Source organism: Atractosteus spatula, chromosome 12 (genome assembly GCF_055471065.1).
Source record: "Atractosteus spatula isolate fAtrSpa1 chromosome 12, fAtrSpa1.hap1, whole genome shotgun sequence".
Classification (NCBI taxonomy): Eukaryota; Metazoa; Chordata; class Actinopteri; order Semionotiformes; family Lepisosteidae; genus Atractosteus; species Atractosteus spatula.
The window spans coordinates 38,335,610-38,354,663 of record NC_142717.1 but is presented as its reverse complement, the minus strand read 5'-3'; the positions used below and the strand labels follow the sequence as shown (position 1 = coordinate 38,354,663).

Here is a 19,054-nt window from a genome sequence, read left to right as displayed (position 1 = left end):
CCACCTGACTGCTGCTAAAGTGCAGTTCTGATCTGAACACCCAGGAGTTTTTCCAGAGGTAACAGACCAATGGGGTGGTCGAGGGAGGGGGGAACACCAAAAGAGAAGTACATGCACCAGCTTAGACTTGCTGGTATCGGCTCTCAACCGATGACTGACTCGAGCCCGGGTCTTGTCACTAGCTGGCTGTGACCAGGACTGTCCGCACAGCGGCGCGGAACTGGACGAGCATTGCAGAAGGGGAGCTGGGACGTGCCGGCCAGGGCAGACTGTCGCCGAGACAGTTTCTGGGGGCACTCGCATGCCACTGGGGGGGGGGGGGGCACACCTCTCCTCTACCCTGAGCCTCCAGTTAAGGGACAGGCTGTGGGGTTTGAAGGCCAGAGGTCAGAGCAGTCTGCCGGCACTCCCTCATTCCCCTCTCCACCCGCGCAGTCGAGGGGATTTTAGCCGAGCGGAAATGTGAATGATCTACAACTGGCTACTCCAGATCTGGGGGGTGGTGGGGGGGGGGCACAAAAATAATTGATGGGTAGAATTTTTTTTAAAATAAAGGTCCAGTACACCTACTCTTGGGTCACTGTTCTGATGCGGTATCAAGTGCAGGGCTCAACCTCCGAGGAGGAGCACAGCAGTCAAGGAAAGGCAATGACACAATGGTGGGGTTTTGACACGGGCCATCACTCAGCCTCCCACATGCTGACCTGAAAGGAGCTGACTGTGGTCCGTCGTCTGCATCTTGTACAAAGTATCCATCAGGAACAACCACTACACCTACGCTCATTTTAAGCGGGAGTACCCTTTCAGAATCTTCATCACCCCGACAACAAACAAATACATGGAGCTCACAGGCAATACACCATCTTCTCAGCCTGAAAGCCTGTCCTTCCAAGTCCTTTATGCAGATACTTTTATCATCCTGTAAGATGTTCATTACAATTAATGATTAAACCCATTAAAATGAAACCCAAACAATACACATGGTATCTGATTAAACAGATTCAGTCAATAATGAAATCTGCAGAAGACTAGCAACTAGATGGAACAAAAACAACATGAGTGAGTGTGTGCAATACAAACAGAAGGTCAGCTACAAAAACACAGATAACTAACCTCTGACCTGGAATTGCTTCACTGCCTTTGTTTGCTCTACTCCATGAAGAAAAACCATTAAGATTTAAGCAGCCAGGTTATAATACAACGTAGAAAACCTTTTAAGTCTTAATGCACTGAACTGGAAATACTAAAACGGGTTTCCACATAACTTTAAAACAAAATCGTCAGACTAAAACCACAGACTAACATGCTACAATAACCATTTTGAAATTAAGAAGTGGCGATAGATCACTGGCTGCAGGTCTACAACAGGGGACATCTGAAAAGAAGCCAGGTACCGTACCTACTTCAAATGTATCAGATGAAAGATTCAATTTTTGATTAACTACAAAAATGCCTACATGATTTGCGGCACACTAATTCGTAATGAAACGACTGGTCAGAAACCAGAGCTGCAGGGCAACTTCTGTGTCTAGCGAAAACAATGTCCTATAAAAAGTAAACCGTGGGTAAAAAGTTTGGCAGTGGACAACCATACTTTTTATTGCAGGTTACTTTCCTATATGAATTCCAAACTGCATTTTTTTTTTGTTTTTTCCCCCCAGAGCTCACCAAAGGCAAACATAATAGAGCTACACGAAGACACTTCAAGAAGCAACTCAGGCGGTCTGGAGTTCTGAGAAAGTTTGCAAAGTTCTTCCTCTACAGTTCTCAGAGACTCAGATAACGTCTACAAACAGATGCTCACGCGCTGTGCTGGGCTTCCTGCCAGCTGTTCAGGGTAAGCTCCTCCAGCCTGCCCTACAGAACAGCAAATCTAGTTATTCAACGCTTGTGCTGCATAGCAAGCAACTATATAATCCATGCAAACAAAAGTCATGGACTTCATAACGGTCCTACTTCATTCATAGGAGTGCAGCTCACACAAGGTACATCATCTTATGCCAGTGCTTTGAGTGACAAGCTCATTTCAAGTTATAAAGACAACAGATGTGCATTTGCAGACAACATCAGCTCTTAACCAGTAAACCAGTTCAATAATGCGGGCCTGTAATTTATTTTTCCCCCATCCATATGCACTCAAATGTTATCTCAGACTGAACTTCAACTCAATAAATATGAAATGCACATCACAAACAGCTGTAGTTACGAAATTAATCGTCAGGGAAGCGCCTGCATTCTGCATTCTGACAAACGGAAACGACAGAATTTGATAACAGTTATGGCTCGTTTCTGGTTGTATTTGTTCATTGTTTAATCGGGAAATTTCTTAGCTGTTCCCAAGAACACAGAGGGGGGAAAAAAAGAGCTTTCTACGTGATGCCAAAACTCCAACACGCACAAGACGGGAATCAAGAACATCATTCTTTCAGAAACGAGATAAACGGCAAGAAAAAAACACACACACACATACCAGAAACAGAAGATCCTGAAGATTGCTCGAACACGTCCTGTTTCAACGGGCACAAAAGTCAGACACTTCCATTTTTTTTTTAGAAAGGCATAAATGAAGACCAGACGCCCCGGCTGATGAAGTTTTTAAGTCGTTACTGCCGAAGTGTTAAAACAAGATCTGAGGGCAGCGAAACAGACGAGCTGTTACCGTGCACCCCGCCCGGACCCCGAGCCTGGCGCGTCTGGCCGAGCGCGACAACAGCTCCAGGGGGCTGGCTAGCTGTCTCGCCTAATCGATGACATCGATTCTGGGCCCGCGTGTCCCGTGGGGCTTCGCGACGACAGGAAAATAAAACCCAAACAAACAAAACCGGCGCTTGCGGTGTTCGTGCTTTTTCCGCCCTCCCGTCGGAAGTTTTACGAAGAAAACGCCCCAACGTATTATCTTGCAAACAGAAAACGCTGTGTGGGGGTTTGGGGGGGTGGGGGCAGTTAGGAAAATAAAAAAAAAGGTGCACGGCTGTTTATTTTAGTTTATTTTTAGATTTACGAAACCGTCAGCTCCGCGTCATTCCGAAGAGTCTGCCCCCCCAACTCCCCCGGACAGGTCGTTCTCGGGGGGGGGGGGACCCCTAGAGACCAGCCCAGGACTCCCTCGCTCACCCGCGAAATCGCCATCTCGGTGTCAAAACAGCACTTCGGCCAAACGAACCAGCACACAACTGGGATGAAGGCGGAGAGACCCCGGTTCGACACCCCCGGGGCGGGAATCACGGCTCATCATAACTGCTTCCCGTTGTACCTCACCGCGGAAAAACATCTTCATTTAAAAAAAAAATTCCAGGCTCTTTCACGATGACCTCGGTGACACTGACTCATACTTTCGAGATGACACAGAGTCCCTTCAGGGGAATCCGCTCGACGCACCTCACCTCTTCCCAAACCATCTGTCCGGAAAAACGGAATTACTCGGTAGATTGGTAAAACAAAAAACGCCTTTTACGACCTAAAAGTTTGTCTCTTCTGCACATTTTGTAGTTGCTAGTTCTGTATGAAGTTCTCTCCAGCTCTGGCAAAACGGGGCAGGACTATTAAACTAAACATAAACGAAATATACCTACAGAATTCCAAAAAATGTTTGATTTTCTTCAACTAAAAATCAAGGTTGACGAGACCTATTGACTTTAAACGGCCTACTTCATGATTGATACGTGGGGAAATTTTGCTCCACAAACCAAAGAAAATGTGGGTACTTTGGGGGGGTGGAGAAGGTTAAATCAGCCTTAAAACTAATTATTAAAAATGCAATGAAAATGGACAAACGTGTAACGCCACCCTCGACGCCGAGAGCATCTACACTACAGCGGTGCGCGTCCCTGAAGCAAAGCGAGAGAAGTCAAGCAACACCCAGAATAATGGCTCAGAGAGTCACAAGTGAAAGCACGATTTAAATCAACTACAATGGGGGAAAAAAAACCCAACAACTACCCCTCTGAACGCCTAGCCCCGGCGACAGCAGCCATCTCCCGCACTGACGCTCCGGGCGACACGCGAGCTCGCGCCGGGGACAAAGCGGCGAGCCCGTGCCGGCGGTCCCGAGCCGGGGGGCTCGCCCGCTCGCTCGCGCGCGCCGGGCTGAGGGCAAGGCCCCGCTCGAGCCGGGCGGCCGCGCGAGGAAGCCGCCGGAGAGGCGAGCGACTCCCGACGCGGAACACAAACACGAACAGCCACCACCAGTCCACCAGACCTTACTTTTCTTCTTGAATCGCCAAAAAAAAAAAGAGAGAGAGAGAGCAACCTACCTTTTAAAGATATTTACTGCATCCGATTACCAAACAAAATCCCCAAAAAAGGAGCGGAATCTTGAATCCCCAAACGCAGCAGACAATCCTTCGTGATTACCAGCTTTATTTCTTTCCTCCCTTTCTGTTTCAACTTGACGCACCTCGGTCCCACCCCGTCCCTTAATCCTCTCTCCTTCAGCTCTGCTCGGCCGCTCCTGCTGGCGACCTGCTTCTCCCTCCCAGTCTCGGCCGTTCAAATGTTCTCGCGAGAGCCGGCGCCCTGGTAAGGAGAGGAAGTGAGGAAAGGGGGGGGGGGGAGGGAGGGACAGTTGTTCTCGCGAGAGCCGGCGCCCTGGCAACCAGAGGAAGTCGGGAGGGCTGTTCTCGCGAGAGCCGACGAGCGGGTGTGAACTCTTTCGACCTGCCCGTGTCGCCTGAGGTTTTTAACAAAATGAAAGAGGAAGAGTTCGGTTTGAGTGTTTGTTCCAGAGGACCTGCTTGCGTCTTTGTTTTTGCAGGGGGAGGGCCGTTTGGTTAGCCCAGTTTGTTGTGTAACCCGTGTGATTTTTTTCAGTAAATCCCGGTATCCGATACCAATATCTCAACGTGTTCAAGATTGTTTTCCTTAGGGGCGAAATCCTCCACATGGAAAGTTTTCTTCTTCCAACATACAAAGAATACCGACTTTTACACGTTAGACGGGAAAATATATAACGGCTGTCATCTTACATTTGACTTTAGATAACTAGTACTTTTAGGTTACCGGTTTTGGGTAATTAAGATATGAAAGTTATATAATGCATTCACACGTCTGTGGTAGTTAATACATCACATATCTGTGTGAAAATGCATATACTGTATGTGTTCCATGTTCATTTGCTATTGGTGATCATTTCAGCACATGAGAACACCATTAACAGATTGTGATATTTCATAAGGCTCTAAATTAAGCAGTTATTCGGTTTCACAAGGTTTCTCTGTCTCCGCAGTATTGGAAGCCCTTTCGGTCAGTCAGTACGAGACGAGTTTATACCATGCTTGTAAATGATGCTTGTGCAGTGACCTTTTTTTGGTTATGGGTGTCAAAGTGTGAGATGCTTCACGAGTTCTTTTCTTAGAAACCGGGCTGTCACTGAGCAAAGTAACTGCAGAGTGAGCATATACTCCCACTAAGACAGCACTTAACAGATATGCCAAGATGTGCCTTTGTTCTGTGAAGTGAGAGCCTGAGTAAAACATTATGTAGAACTTCCATTGGAAGGTCTGTACTCTTCAGAATAATGGTGTTAACAGTACACATGATGCCTAGAAAATCCTTCAATTTAGATTATTAGCTTGCATGTCACTGCAGAGTGCATAAATCTAGATTAGTCAAATGCGGGTCCAGCAAATATGTAGGTTACGTTTTAGAACAAAGACACAGAAATATTCTACCACTGTTCTTAGGTAGTAAATGACTGGATAAGATTCTCAGATTAGATGCAAGCACCCAGATAAACAAGATGGAGTGAATTGCCATGAGACAATAAGACATTCGGTTCTGAAATATGATTGCTCCAGCAGCAATTTAATACACTACATATGGATTACTCATAGGTACAGTACGTTACCTCAACACACAGCACACTCGGCTGGTATTCCACACCCAGATTAGGTGTGTAATTCTTTATTTTTCCCAGTGCTCCAGGCTTATTCCAACAGAATTTGATCGAAAGGTGAGGAACTACCTACCCAGTCATATGATTGAAGCCAATACCCTGGCCTCTTTCAAGGAGCAGACGGAGGAGATCTTTGGATCAATTGGCTAACAAGTGCCCTAACAGGCTAAATGAGTCTGTTTCAAATGGCCTCCTTTCATTTGCAACCTTATGCTCTTCTGTCCTAAAACTGCTATGAATGTACTGTATATAAGGAGCTTCCCTTAGGTGTCCATCACCTGTACAAGAAACACGTTTCTTCTGCTACTTTCTTCTGCTGTTCTGCTACCAATGATGGCAGTGCCCTCCATTAACCGCTAACAGTGTTATGCCTCAGAATTCACTGTTTTATGAACTTACTGTTATAAAAGTGTACAGTGCACATTGTGTGGTGTTGTCTATTGTACTGTGCACTCCTCAGGAGAACAGCGAGAAGACGGATCTCAATGTACACGTTCATTTGGCAAACGAACTTTTCTCTTTCTTTCACCATGTTGCCCAGTCAATGTACAATGTCATTATAATACCCAAACCATTCATTCCAAATATAGTCGATTCAGTGAATAAGAGCAAGTGATATTTTGGAGCAAAACAAAACTGTATCATGAACACACTGTTCTCTTTTAAGTTGGAGAGTGAGAGAATGGCCACTGGAACATTCCGCAACACTGAAGCACCAGGCACGACAAAGCCCCTTGCGGTTGTACTGTCCAGCCAGCAACAATATTCGGCTGTGATGTGATTGGACGTCCCTACCCACGTTAATTCCCAGAGTCTCTTTACAAAACAAAGGATGTTTCACTTGGAGGGGCTGACTGGCCTTAAAAACGGCCGTGAGTGTTTGTTCAAGGTGATGGTTATTTCTTTTGGCATTCCTGAACCAGCACTTAAAAAGCCAGTTTGAAGCCACTGAAAACATGAAGTCAAAACTATCGGCAGTTTAGAGGAAGGCGATGCTGTCCGTCAGAGTACACGTGTAGCTGTCTTCTTCATAACAGAAGTATTTAAAAATACTTGCCTCTAAATCCAATTCAAAATGATTTAAAAAAATAACTCTGTCCCCCACATAGTACAACTTTTTTAGATGTAAATGTTTAGTTTACATCTTCCGTTTTTAATGCCTACAGTCGAAATGTACGAACGTTAAGTCCCGAAGCGCCGCGCCAATAAAAACACTTTGAAGATCTTCGGTCGTTGAGGCAGGAATATTCCAAACAGTGTCAGCTCGCTATCGCAATAAAATCAACACCATTATTTCTGAGGATGTCATGTGAATGTTTTTCCACATGTAACTATGGTGTAATCAATTTTATTTTCCGATAAAGCTGTTTTGCCTCCAAGCTGCCCTAAACTGCGAGAGCAGAAAAAAACCCCGAAGACACCAGACTTGAGACTTTTGATGATTTTCAAAACATGACAAGCCAAAGAACAAAGATCTAATTTGATGAAATGAAACGGGGAAAAAAATATGTAATTAATGGTTATTTGTTAAAATAGTGCAAACGCAAGTTCCTGTACTTGTCTAAACTTTGGTAGCGGAATTTAAACTACTGAAAAATATTAAGTTTTGAAGAACTGAACTGCATACTCAAGACATCCTAATCTAGTTAAAATACTGACTTCTTTTGGATCTTCATACGTAATGTGAATTCACGATGAGTTTTCGGTTGTTTTTAATGGGGGCGAGATTAAAGACACATTCCCTAACCCTGTAGAGAGTAGGGTTGTCTGTCAGTAATACATGAATACATGTGAATTAAAAACAACAAATCTGTGATTTGATGTGACTTTAAGCACAAGACTAAGATCCGTTGTCAAAAATATTTGACACAATAAAATGGCTCCTCTGACCCACATTAATCTCATGCGCTACGGTTACTGGTTTTGCTTCTTTCATTAAGGCTGGTTTCCTAATTCGGCTGCGTTGAGTTAACCATTCACGAGAAAGCAGTTGGTTTAGCAGATGCAACTAAACTTCTCTGAAGAATTCCGGGGGGGAAAATCTTACCGTTAAGACTCGGAACACCTGGTACAATACATGGAAAAAAACACAAATAAATGCAAATTAATAGGTGTGTTTAAAGGTCATCCGTTAAAAATTGGGGGAAAAAACTGTTAGAAATGTTCAAACGCTTTATGAAAATTACCTACGCAGGTTTTCTAATATGCGGCGATCGAAGTTTAATCATATTTAATGCTGAATTAGTCGTTAGGCTTGTTCTGCACAAATGTAGCTTTAGCAAAAATGAATGTGTCCACTCAGTGATTTCTGTGCAATCAAGGACGCCGCGAAGTACTGTACCTGCTCTGCGTGTCACCTTTAGTACCAAAAATTGTTTAATCAAGTTTGCAACTCTATCAGGGACAGGAAAATATGCTACTGCTTTCATTTTAAGGCGTCCAGCCAAAGATTAATTTTTCAAGTGACAGATACAAGAGAAGATAGCCATAGTTTTATTTTTGAGGGTAACTCTTCGATTGGCATAATCTCAGTTATACAGTGAGCACAGTGATATAGAGTTATTCTGATTACAGCTCAGTCTCGTGTTTTACATCAATCTAGATCAATGCCACTTACAATTTAGAACAAGGCCTAGTATTGCATCCCATTGAAGAGTAAACTGTGAAAAATACACTTTCTCTTAGTCGGCTACAGCAACAGGATATTGCTTCCTCTTAGAAAACGTATCGGCAGGAAACTGTTTTTGTTGCTCAGTGGGATCTCAATGTCTGCTAGGCACCCAAAGGCCAGGGGTTCTCCACCAGGTGTAGAAGCAGTGAGGAATTTCAACACAGACAGCAAGAGCAGTCAGACCTCCCTAAGCGGAGCAGTGGCTCTGTGGCGAAGGATCTGTGCCTGTGGCTGGAAGGTTGCTGGTTTAAATCCCACGGCCGGCAGAGGGATCTTACTCTGTCGGGCCCCTGAGCAAGGTGCTGGATAAATGGCTGACCCTGTGCCCTGACCCCAAGCTTCTCTCTCCCTGTCTGTGTGTCTCATGGAGAGCAAGCTGGGGTCTGTGAAAAGACGAATTCCTAATGCAAGAAATTGTATATGGCCAATAAAGTGATCTTATAACCAGACTCCGGCTTATACACACGCGAGGGGGGGGTGCCAGGCAGAAGATGGCATGAGGCGTTGTTATCTGGTGGTAGGTGGATGACCAGAGCCCTGCCGCTAGAGAATTTTCCACAGAGACGTTCCTCGCGTCAGGGGGTAACGGATCTGCAGCCCGAACATTTTTCCCCAGACCCCAAAACGGTGTAGGTATCCCATGGATTCTAGCCCAGGTGTGCAAGCACTGCCGCACTCATCCGGCTCACCTCTCATCTCTCTTCCTCTCGGAAAGCTGCAGACGTGAAAGGCAATCTGTGGACATTATTTCACAGACCCAGCAACATTGCCGCCTTGCTGATGCAGACCACATTTTTCGAATGCATATTTTATTCCTAACTTTTCACGCTGAAGAGGAAAGGCTGCACTGCATCGATGCCACAAGTATTCTTGCCCTTGAACTGAATTTTTGGTGGAATCACTTTGGCACCAATTACAGCTGCAAGTCCTTTTTCCGGTAAGAACCATATCTGCACATCGGCTTGGCGCTAAGCTCTCTCCAGTGGCCTGGGGATCACTCTTGGACACGGACTGTAGTTCACGAGTGTTTTCACAGACTCTCGATAAGATTCAAGTCATGATTCTGACTGGGCCACTCAAGGCACATTCGTTTTCCCATTCTTAAGACATGCCAGGGTAGTTCCGATCTCGTGCTTTGGATCATTGTTCTGCTGCAAAGTGTATTTTCATCCCAGTTTTAGGTTCCTCATCCATCGTGACAAACTTCCCACTCCCCGCTGCTGAGAAGCACAATTACAACGTCATGCTGCCACCACCTTGTTTGACATTAGGGAAGGTTTTGCCTGAGTGATGCACTGTGTTGGGTTTGCGTTAGATGTAACACTTTGCCACATGTTTACTTCAGCACTCTGACTGTGTTGCATGCAGGATTTGAGATGGGGTTGTTTTTCAGTTCCATACAAGTTCCCTTTGTGGTACGGCTGGCATATTGTCGATCCAGTGACATTTCTTTTTTCCCATTTCAACCGCTGAACTCTGTAAATCTTTCACAGTGGTGACTCTCACCAGTTTCCTCCTTGCCCGGCTGCTCAGTTTGGAAAGACAGTCTGATCTAGGCAGTGTGTTGGTGCCTTGTAATTCTTAATGATCGACTGCACCATTCCTAAAGAGATGCTAAGGGTCTGTGAACTGTTTTTTTTTTACATTTCTCTTAGTCTGTGCTTTATCCTTAAGTTGTCTGGAACACTCATTGGTCTTCATGGTTGACTCTTCAATTGAAATTCACTTCCTGACTGAAGGGCCTTACAGAGACAGATGGATTTGTTCTGAAAACAAGTGGAGCACTATTACTGTACTCAGACAGCGGCCACTCCACTAATTGTGTGGCACGTTAAGAAAATTTTATGCAATTAAGTTAAGTTTGCCACATCAAAGTATCTGAATACTTTTACATAGCACGACTTTTCCTTTCCTATTAGTTATCTGTTTACATCTTTTCTTTGTTTTCTTTTTGACCGCTTTGAACGAATGGAGCACGTTTTGTATATACTAAAGATTAATTGCTGCTTCGTGACTGCAAGCTAGAAAGCAGAACAATGTGAAAACTGTGCAAGGGTCTGAATGGTTTTGCAAGCTACCATATGTCTCAGGCCAGAATGGGAAAGAACAAACTGGACATCCCGACTGTGGGAGTAAAACAGGAGAGACAAACATTTTTTTTTTCACGGTATGTCATCTGTGGGGTAGGTCTGTCTCCGAAAATAAAACTGCCAGAATAGATCTTAAGCGGCAGACTAAATATTTGAAGAGGCTCAAAATGTGCAAGGTGAAATTTCGCAGTTGTCTGAGACATAGTGAGAGGGCTGCTGTCCAGAGACGAGGGTTTTTTTTAATAAAAGGCAATTCCTCCTCCTATCTGAGGCCTGCACTGCAGTCCAGAGCTCTTTGCCTTTGGCATTTCGTACTGTACGAGTCTGGGCTGAATGATTGAGTGATCCTACATTACAACATTTAGAGGCTGTAGCCACTTGCTACTTTGCTTTTTACTCTTTGCTGTGACAGCTGAAGGGCTAAGGCTTTTATGCTTTAAGCTACTGAGTTGTCACTAAACAATGATAAGAAGGCAAAGTTTTTGTCTAGACTGCTTCACCCTGGATATCATCTAAATTTCATTTTTTTTAAATCAAGAATTATCAGAACACAACAGTTTCGCAGCGTGTTCAGCGATTAAACTGTCTTTTGGGATATTCCATGCTCAACGAGAAAGGAAAATTTCATTTTACAAACCGTCTGGCCAACTTTTCAGCTCTGAACAGGCAGAAATTGAAATTATGCAAATTTGCAGACTAGCAAACTATGTTCAGTGAAAAGCGAGCCTGAGACAAAGAAATGGTACATTAGGTCGCATTTTGTCATATTTTCAGGTTGTTAAATGTTTTTTTAATGTGGCAGAGTGAAAAGAAGTTTGTTTCATGGTGCAGGTTTACAGCTGTTTAAAAATCTGGTACCAGGAAACCAGGAACAAAAGCTCTGTTTGTAGGCAACTACAGTTCTGAATCGCTGCCTCTTTTTACAACTGTGGCAAAAGAATCCTACATCCCTGTTCCCACAGTATTGTAATACACTGTACTACAGTGTTGCTCTTTAAGATGGTCATTGCTGTTTTTTCCTTATTGTTCTGATGTTAATTCCCTATTTAAAACAGCTTAATCATGTCAAAGACAGGGAATATTGTACTGAGAAGCTACAGTTTGAGGTGTAAGGGTTTCTAGGAGCTTTTTCAAACGCAGCCTCTGACGTGTATTACTGTGTGTGAGTGAGGAGGGGAGATCAGAAACATATAGCTCTCCTATAACTGAGGCACAATACCTCTCAAGATATAGATTTAGAGTATGAGCTGTCAATGTGATATTACCATTAAAAAAAACTATGTTGCCTCTGAAAGTTTTCCTTTTTCAAAAAAGAATCCTTCAATGTATGACTTCTGTTTCATTTTGTAAAATGCACTGTGTGCTTTCTGCAGAAGAGGTGGCCATCTGGCCCAGTTTTACAGCAGTACTATTACAGTATCTTCTTAACAACAAACAAATGGTAATCAATGGTAATCAAGCAGCAAGTGTGACTTTTTAAACCGTTATTGCTGCAGAGCAAATTTTTCTTCCAGTTTTCAAAAGGTACATGTAAACCTGTATTCTGATAAATCAACAAGACGAACAAGGCACTCCCTGATTTAGCTTGTCAAAATTCAGTATTAGATGCTGACGCCTAAACCTGCAGCCACACTTAAACTTTTCCAGGACCGAGACTGTTCAAGAGCTCTCATTCAAAAAGAATAGAGTATAACACATGATTGACTGATTTTAAAAATTGCATGCCTTCCAGAAGAAATATTTGCTTTACGGCACCACTTTAGTCTTGAACTTGACAGAAGTGCATAACTAATTTGCATTCGTATCACAGTTCTGTGCATGGGTACAAATACAATTACCCCTTCCACCTCCAGTGAGAATGATTCTTCTTTTCTGCTGTCAGGAAGGAGCTGTCAGCACCACCTTTTAAAATCTTCCCCCCTGCTCTCCGTTGTCCCTGTCGAAATCTGCTCAGGCCTGAGATGAAAAAATCAAAAGAAAAAAGCAAAGAAAAAAAGCAAAGAAAAATGAGCAGAGTTTGAACAAGGGGGCTGTAAATCCATTATATAAAATCTGTCTGAGCCCCTTGGGTGCTGATAAAAATGAAAAATTGCTCAGACATGCTGTAAAGAAGCACAGCTGTTCAAAGTATATTTTTACAATAGAGACGTTTGGCAGGGGTAACTGTTTTCAGGAGGAAATTCAAGCTAACAAACAAAAGCCTCCCTACTGACCGCTTCTGTATGTCTCTGTGTGCTGTACCTGATCCATGTTAATGACCCCTGGGGCGATTCTCCTGCCTTTTCTCAGCCTCTTGCTTTGCCCACTCAGTCCAATTCCTGAATATTTAGAAGAGGCCGGGGGGGGGGCGGGGATTTTCCATCTTGGATGGCCTCTTTGAAGTGCCTGTAAAAGTGCCCGAAGAGCCTGTGATGAAGTGGTTGCGAACCCCACTCGGACTCCTTCGAGTTCTAGACTAGAGCCATGCGACTCCAGGCAGCGCAGGCCGGCCATGAACCTGTCTGACAGTAGTTGGCGACCACCTTCCTCCTCCCTGTTGGCCGCTGAGAATCAGCTCTTTTGTATCCCCAGCCTGGCACAGCCACGTGGCTCGAGCCCTCCTGTACTCTCTAGGCCCGTGGGTACTCCCTGGGCAGCCCGTGCACGGCGCCTGGGCTTCGGAGCAGCTCTGTCCCCCAGCAACATCGTTCACCTCCGCCTCCAGCATACCGAAACCAGAGATCTGGAGATCTGGATCTATGGTGTGGGGTATAGTGACCTTACCTAGTCCACTCTTCTAAACATTAGACCAAAAATATAAATATATAACTTTATGTCAAATTGTTTGCCCCAGTATAATGTGCCTTCTACTTGTAATTTCTAGTGAAACATTTGCTTCCCAGGAGGGGGACAAGATGATTTTCTTTAACCTGTGCTATAATTTTCTGAAAAGACTATAAAGCTTTTTTGGGGTTGAATCCTGCTTACCATCACATTTATTTCTTCAGTTTTGTTGAACCTTCAATGGGCATTTGCTAATAAATGTTTTTGACAGTGGGGGCAAATCCATATTCAATTGCGCTCACTTTGGCAGTGATAAATGTTAAATTAATGCAACGCCGTGCGATCTACACATTTCTTTCTACGACAGAGATTAAACAATGAGGGTCTTTATCGGCAGGAGACAGGCGCACGTGTTCTCGATGAAAGTTAAACCTCTCGTCACTCGGCCAGCCTGTGTTGTCATCTGCTCGGTTACTAAGCAACAGGTTCTTAGAAGATCGCACCAGGAGAGCTTCCCCAGAGCCAGGAGAGGAGAGACAAAGATACCTTTTGTTCAGCATTCTATGCACACCTACATATTATGGAGAAAGGATGATCTTAATGTAAGAACTAAAGTGTAGTGTACGGTATATTCACAAAGGCTTTCTGCGGGGCCTGTTTTCAAGTCTCGTCTTTTTCCTTTTTAAGGAGAAATGCACTCAAGTGTTGCTCAGAGTAAAAAAAAAAAGAGGTCTGGTAGCCTCCTATGAAGGCCACTTCCAGCTCCTACCTGTCAGTTGTCAGAGCTGTTCTGACCGAATTAAAACAGCATGCCTCCAAGAGCAACACAGCAGGAGCTGGATTTCAGGACTAGGACGGTGGGTCAGGTTAACGTATTCAGGTGTGGTTTGAAATGGCGTGCACGGGGAATAACAGGACCCCGGAAGCAATGTGTTGAAAAATATTTATTGAGTGTTTGAGTCTAGTGAATTTGGCTCCATCCGCTTGGCTGAGGGCTGACCTCCTGGCCAGAGGAGGAGGAGGAGGAGGAGGAGGCTGGGACCCCCCTGCAGAGTGAGGAGTGACCCAGGGGCAGCAGGAAAGGAGGAGATGAGCTGTGAGGGAGGGATGGAAAAGACAAATGCAAAGGAGAGAGAAGGTGCTTACGTTTATTTTTAAACTGAGGAAAGGAGTTTGGGAATGATTATGATTTAGGACCGCCGAGCTGAGGACCTCGGCTACTGACATCCCTCCTGAACTTTTGTGCTAAACTTCTGCTGATGTTTAAGGGGCTGGATTAGCACTCAGTTTAGGGAAGTGGTCTGTAACCATTTCTTAAGCAATCACTCTTGGTCAAGAACCCAAACTCAAGCATCGCATACTGTATACATGAAATCCACTGTCATATATAATGTGCATATACTGTATTAATAGCTTTTGTTTGACAATGAAATGTTGCCCAACGCAGTGTTATGATGGTATGTTACTGTATCCTGTCACCAGCTGTCAGGCATCAGAAAGTGCCGCAGTGCCTCAGAGCCTGTATAAGGAGGTGAATACTGGGGCTCTTGGGAAAGAAATCTCCAAAAAGACATCAAGGGTCAAGCAGGTTAAAGCTGCTCCTGTCGGCAGTCTGCAGCCTGGCTTCACGGTTCACCCTGTGCTGTTTGTCAGACTTTGGAAGGTCTGTGGACGAAAACCCCAGACTATCCAGAGGTGCTGTAAATATTGAAAAATATTTATTGAGTGTTTGAGTCTAGGGAATTTGGCTCCTCGCGCTTGGCTGAGGGCTGACCTCCTGGCCAGAGGAGGAGGAGGCTGGAAATAGAGTCCCTTAGGAGTAAATTCCTCGCATGTCAGACAATGAGCCAGTAGAGATAGGAGCTCCAAGTTAGAGTGACGTTTAACATTGGGGTGCGCAGATGAATTTTACCTCCTTATCTGAGTTCTGCTTTACTCTCATTTGCATCTCCTGAGATACTGTGCTTTCTCTAATACAGCACATGATGAATCGTCTTTGCAATTTAGTGTAGTTGCATGTTACATTAGACTCCCCCATAAAATAATAATAATAATAATAATAATAATAATAATAATAGCTTACACTTATATAGCGCTTTTCTGGACACTCCACTCAAAGCATTTTACAGGTAATGGGGACTCCCCTCCACCACCACCAATGTGCAGCCCCACCTGGATGAAGTGACAGCAGCCAGAGTGCGCCAGAACGCTCCCCACACACCAGCTCTCAGTGGGGAGGAGAGCAGAGTAATGAAGCCAGTTCAGAGATGGGGATTATTAGGAGGCCATGACTGGAAAGGCCCAATGGGAAAATTGGCCAGGACGCCGGGGTTACACCCCTACTCTTTTCGAGAAACGAGTCCGGAATACAGCTCTGGGTACTGAATGCATAACACAGACCACCCAAGCAGCTCGCAGGATCCAATCCACTCTATAACACTGAGCAGTGGGAGTGTCACTGGCTCCATCTTAGCCAGGCTGGAAATGCGAACACTTCAGCTCCAGGTCTTTGGTTCACTGCGATAAGCACATGAACCTTAAAGGGGTGTTTTTGAATCTGTGCGATCCGCTTTCTTGTTAAATAAAATTACACTGGCTCTCCTATCATCCTGAAATCGTGATCAGTAATTCTCCCCCGTGTCTGCCACACGGTGTTGTGCCAGGGAGCTAAACAAGGTTTCTAAAAACACACTGCAGCTGGAACAAAACACAAATTTGGCGCAATGGGACGGAAGTGTATGGCATGAGTTCAGTTTTCCACTGGCAGCAAAGGAGCCACAAGCCAAGACACTCCCACCATCATGCTTGACAGTCACGATGAGGATCTTCTGCTGGAAGACAAAGTATGGTTTTCACCACCCAGAATTTCTCATTGTGGCCAAAAAAGTTCACCTTTTGGCTCGGAACCTAGCTTTTGACGTTAAACATTAAACGCAGTGAACAGCCTGTTCCTTTCGTTGAAGACAAATTCAACTGGCGCATTTTCCAAAAACAATGGAAAGATGGATATTATCTGGGGACTGTGGGAATAAACTGGCTTAAACGGTGCACGTGCCGTGGCTGCTATTGCAGTGAACAACTGTGTTTTGGAGTCGATGTGTAAAAGAAAGAGTGAGAGCTCATAAGTTCTGTCACAGCCCCAGTGAAGTTCTGACAGAGTACAGTATCCAATAACTGAAATCTGCTGAACAGTCAAGTACAATCTTTCCTACCGAGGTTTAAAACTGAAGGCTGGATGTGTCTAAGTCTCTCTTTAGCACAAAGTCCACTGTATAATGACTAATTCCTCTGGTTCCTCTTCCATATGAGCACAGTTGAGGGTGTTCTAACATCTTGTTTCTTCACTGAACCAGTTTAGTCCCATTTCTAACATTGTAAATCAGATTACAAGCCTGTCACATTCAGGATCTAGGTTACTGTATAAGCTGCAGGTTTTGAACATATTGCTATACTTTTACCTTGGAAGGATTCTTCGATTCCACTTGTAAGTTCACGTTTTGGGATTTTACCAACTTCTCCTACCTTTTTCACTAGAATACTCCGAGTGATCAGCCCCAGAGGTTGGCACCACCGTTTTATAGCTCTGCAGTCCTTGGTCTGGACAGGAGTGCGTTTAGTGTGTAGAATGTATGTTCTGTTGGAGCTCAAGTGGGTTTCCTCCCACCTCCCAGAGACATGCTGGTTGAGTCAGGGTCTCTCAGTTGCTGCTGTCTTTGCGAGTGAAGGTCTGACCTCCTGTCCTGGACGCAGTCCCACCTGGTGCCCAGTGCCTCACCCTCCCGAGGACTGAACAGTGCTCCAACAACAGGTGCTCAGTCTTCAGGCCTCAACTGCAATGTGAACTATTCACAAGACCAGGATGCTAACAGGATGACACAGAGCATTTACTGGGCAAAAAAAACATAACATTTTAGATTGTGAATCAGGGAAGGGAGTAATTGAAGGGACACAGGTTAGACTGAAACTAAACAACTTTGCTACTTCCACTTCCCTTTCTGATAAATCGGAAGAGGATGTCAAAACCAAAGGCATGAGTAGGACTGAGAATGATTCACTGCCCTTTACAGTTGTGCCTTTTAAATGGCTCTGTAATGCATGGTGAGAACACCCAGGGTCTGTTCTCTAAACACTGTAATTCTGCAGCTCAGTCCCTTTTGCTAATGGATTCACCGAGAAATCATGTTCACTTTGACTTCAGTGCAGTTCTGCGACTCTTAAAGCAAAGTCTCCTGTACTGTGGCAAACTGAGATTTTACTCCATTCCAGCTTATACAATTGTTTGCATTTGAATGTTAATAAGACAATAAAATAAGCTGAAAATGACCGTGTATAAATGATACGGCTTTATGATGCACATTTTTTAATAATCATGAAAATGCTACTCCAGTTTTCAATGATTTTTAAAAAAAATAAAAACATGCACTGAAAGTCTTCTAGAACATAGAATGTAATGGTAGCCAACGAGAAATCGATGGGCTGAAGCTTGTCCAGTTGTTTCTGGCAAGAAGTCAGGGTGTCACCTTCACCCTCTTGTCCAGGAAGATTGTTCTGTTACACAACCCATACTAAGAAGTACCTCCCTGTTCTGTTTTATACGTACAGTACATCCTTATCATTTTATTTTTACGTGTGTCCTCTGGTATATAACTAACTGCTGATTCCGACGTCCACTGGCTTAACATCGAGCCGGTGAGGAAAACGTGAACCAGCTCTCATTGTAGTCTTCTCTGTTCCAGCCTAAAAGTGATCAGTATGTAGTCTGTCAGTGTAGGAAATTCCTTAGAGGTTGGGAATGTGTGTGGTGAGGTGCAGCCAATTTCTTTTCTTTTCGTAAGTAATTATTTTTACATACACATGTACAACAAAGACTCATTTCACTGCATACATACAGTTATTCTAAATTGTAAATGTCAATAAAGAGCTAAAAATACATTAATTAGTTCAAATTAGAATCACCCAAAAGAGAGACTTTTCAAGCTGCCCACAAAAATATAGTACCATCCAAACTCCTTTCAAAATTTTTGCATTCTGAAAGCCACAAAAAACAAAAAGTAAAGATTGTGTAAATGTCACACCCCTCTCAAACAACACAGTTCAGCTTAAAAGTATGCGATTTTAACCTGCATGTACTGTACACCCAGTTTTTGGGTTTACCAAGCTCTAAACCTTGAGGGTTATAAACATACAGTACTGTTCGAGTCAATGCAAAATATGACAAAGATGTTTTTATTGAAAGGAAGATAAATTAAGTGAAATCCCCCCCCCCCAAAAAAAAAACAGCTTTCAATTCCAGCCCTGATCTGTTCAGTCTTGAAATGTGCACTGTGTGTAAATGGGGAGTGTACAGAGAGTGTGACTCACAGTACAGTACCTAGTAATGTAGTTAGTACTGTCCTGTGTGTCGTAGGCAGACAAGCCACCTGTTTCCCATTAAATGACACAAAGCCATTGGAACAATGGGGCTTGTCAGGCTTTTTCCTTGGCTCCCAGAAGAGACTGTGGGCTGACGCTGATCAGACCAAGCCCCAGGCTACAGCGATGCTCCCGCAATGTCAGGAAACCCAGTCCCGGTAACATCGCCCCTGCACAGGTGAAGCACCACAGTGCTCGTGTGCACGCAGTGAAAAACACAAGGGT

The 19,054-nt window shown here is 44.2% G+C and overlaps 1 protein-coding gene across 1 annotated transcript in view; it reads right to left on the bottom strand.

The window, feature by feature from the left end:
• Positions 1–4,496, bottom strand: part of rnf19a (ring finger protein 19A, RBR E3 ubiquitin protein ligase) — a 48,553-nt gene extending 44,057 nt beyond the window's left edge. Inside the window, exon 1 of the mRNA XM_088928571.1 lies at positions 4,254–4,496. The gene's annotated coding sequence lies outside the window, so the exon portion shown is untranslated. The remainder of the gene's footprint in view (positions 1–4,253) is intronic.
• Positions 4,497–19,054: the final 14,558 nt, after the last annotated feature.